Source organism: Dendropsophus ebraccatus, chromosome 4 (assembly GCF_027789765.1).
Source record: "Dendropsophus ebraccatus isolate aDenEbr1 chromosome 4, aDenEbr1.pat, whole genome shotgun sequence".
In the NCBI taxonomy this organism is placed as follows: Eukaryota; Metazoa; Chordata; class Amphibia; order Anura; family Hylidae; genus Dendropsophus; species Dendropsophus ebraccatus.
This window is the reverse complement of record NC_091457.1, coordinates 48,683,270-48,686,504: the sequence shown is the minus strand read 5'-3', so window position 1 is coordinate 48,686,504 and position 3,235 is coordinate 48,683,270.

The window sequence follows — 3,235 nt, the reverse complement described above, 5'->3', positions numbered from 1 at the left end:
TAGCCCTATAGGTGAAATGATAAAATTGTTATAAGAGTCACAATAGGGTCATTTTAATCATAATTATTAGCAAAAAAAAGCTATCCTGTGGAAAAAAAAAGTTAAACATAAGATAAGCAATGAAAACGTGCATATCGCTGTGTTCAGACTGACGTATAGAATAGTTACATTTTATACATATTGTTTTACTGTAAAGTGCATTACGTAGACACAGGAGTTACAAAATTGATTTTTTTTTTTTCAATTACACCCTATAAATAATATTTTTGGGATTTTGTCATACATGTTATGGTAGATTGAAAAGCACCATTACAAAGTACTCCCCTTCCTAAAAAAAAAAAAAAAAAAAAAAAAGAAGCCCTTACATGGCCCTGTAGATGAAGAAATAAAAGTGCTAGAGCTCTTAGAAGGGGAGGAGGAAAAAACGAAAAATGAAAATTGGCGCGGTCATTTCGGCCATTTTGGGCTTAGTCATGATGAGGTTAAAAGGGGTTTGTTAAAAACATAAACAATAAAAGAAGTCTTGGGGCAAGCCACTTAGCCAGGGAGTGGCTAAGTTGGGATCATCGCATGCCACATTCGCTCACAATATGCAATAGCTGCACCGTTCTCTCACAATTGAGGGCGTTGCGCAGCTATTAGATGCACAATGATTGCAACTTAGCCCCCAAACATGATTTGAAAGGGCAGGGCTGTTGCCTGTAAAGATTGACACAGCGAGGAACTTTTGTCTCCCACCGTGCCAATCCCACTTGCAGTTTCAGGCAGTATTTGCCTCTAGCTACAAGAGGATGCCCCACTTGTCACTTCTTTCGGCAGATAGCGGAATACGTCAGCTAGGGCTGGGCGATATGGGCAAAAAATAAAATCTCGATTTTTAAAAAAATTTGGACGATCCTCGATTTAAATCTCGATTTTTTTCTTTTTTTGCTAAATAAACAGAACATTTTCTCCCTGCAGCATCAGATACTATTTTAATGATATTTCAGACAACAATTGTATTGCTTTCCAGTGTAACAGAGCCCCCATATAGTATAGGAAATCATGTTTGTGCCTTCATCTACGTAGGGTGTAGTAGTGGAGGTCTAGTGGATAAGGGGTGTAGTAGTGGAGGTATAGATGAGGGGTGACTGGGGAGACTGAGGGGGAATGGGGTGACACTGGGGGACACTGAAGGCGACTGGGGTGACACTGAAGGGGACTGGGGGGGGACACTGAAGGGGACTGGGGGGGACACTGAGGGGACTGGGGGGGACACTGAGGGGATGGGGGGGACACTGAGGGGATTGGGGGACTGGGGGGACACTGAAGGGGACTGGGGGGACACTGAGGGGACTGGGGGGACACTGAGGGGATGGGGGGACACTGAGGGGATTGGGGAACTGGGGGGGACACTGAGGGGATTGGGGTGACACTGACGGGACTGGGGGGGACACTGAGGGGATTTGGGGACTGGTGGGGGGACACTGAGGGGACTGGGAGGGGACACTGAGGGCATTTGGGGACTGGGGGACACTGAGGTGATTGGGGGGACACTGAGGGGACTGGGGGGGGGGGACACTGAGGGGTGACTGGTGCAGCTGGGGGTGATTGGAGCAGGAGGGCACATACATCTCCTCCTCCTCTCACCTCCGCACACATGCTCTCCTCCCAGCCAGACATGGAGGTCCCGGGTCTGTGGAGGATGAGGCCGCAGGGACTACAGTAGGTGGTGATCGCGGCGCTGCGGGTCACGGAGCTATACAGCGGGAATGGGGATCTGCACTGAGCCCCCCCCCTATCCCGCTGTATAGCTCCAGGACCTGCAGCGCTGCGATCACCACCTACTGTAGTCCCTGCGGCCTCCTCCTCCACAGACCCGGGACCTCCATGTCTGGCCGGGAGGAGAGCGGGACGCTCAGTGGAGGGGGCGGGGGCAGGTCAGCGGCGGCGCTGTCAGTGGCTGGAGGCCGCCGGCACCGCCCCTCTAAAGCCTGGCCACCCAGCGTCTTCTCCCCACTCACCCACACCGCCCCTCTACGGCTCTCCCGCCGGCCCGCACCGCACCGCCCCTCTCCAGCCTGGCCACCCAGCATCTTCTCCCCGCTCACCCACACCGCCCCTCTACGGCTCTCCCGCCGGCCCGCACCGCAACCCACCTTCCTCTCAGCTCCTCTCCGGCACAGCAGCCCGAAATGATTTTTTGTGAAAATCGAATTTACGATTTTCACAAAAAATCAAATCGATTTCAACGTTCTGGACGATTAATCGAATTAATTCGATTAATCGCCCAGCCCTAACGTCAGCCCATAGAATGGTGTCTATGGAGGCGGCGGAAAGGCGCGGGCCCGTGTGCGCGGACATACTGTGGAATTCCACGGACATTATCCGTGAGAATTCCGTAGTATGAACCCACCCTTTGGCTTAAAAACTTCTGTCAGATAAATTTGTGTGAACGCACACTTAAGGCCCTTTTACACAAAATGATTATTGGCCATATTTGGCCGTTATGGCCGATAATCGTCTTGTGTAATTGAAGACAACGATCAGCCGACAAGAACGATGTTGGCTGATGGTTGTCTTTTAACTTGTTGAAAGACAAACTACTAAGACAGTAACGATCTGCACCGTGGAATAGGAGCCGCTGCAGCAGACTGCCACTATCTCCCCGCCCCCCCCGCCCCCCGCAGCTCTCCGAGGCCCCCTTCACTCTTATCCGCTCGCTGCCGACACATGTAATAGCGCCAGCAGCGAGCGGGGAACGAGGGGCTTGCTCCTTTGTTTCACCCCGTGTAATAGGGGCTTTAGTTAAAGGGACTCTGTCCATACAGTTAAACTTAGTTATCAGTAGATTATACATCAGTACAGTATACAATGCTGATTCTATATCTGCAGATAGATAGATAGATAGATAGAGGAGATAGATAGAGTAGATAGATAGATAGATAGATAGGAGATAGATAGATAGATAGATAGATAGATAGATAGATAGATAGATAGATAGATAGATAGATGTGCATTGTTTTGTGGTATTTCCTATGTTTATTTAGGACGCGTGTGTTTTATTGGCACATGAAGATATCACTGTAGCCGCACACAGCGCACGGCATGCTGGGAGAGCTGCATATACAGCAGTGCTATTTGCTTCTGTTATATACACAGCTTTCAGCGGTTGCTATGGTTCAGGCAGTAACGCGTCACGCGTAACCAGGAAGCCACCTGAGGACGGTTTCGCGCTCCCATGACAACAGGGGGC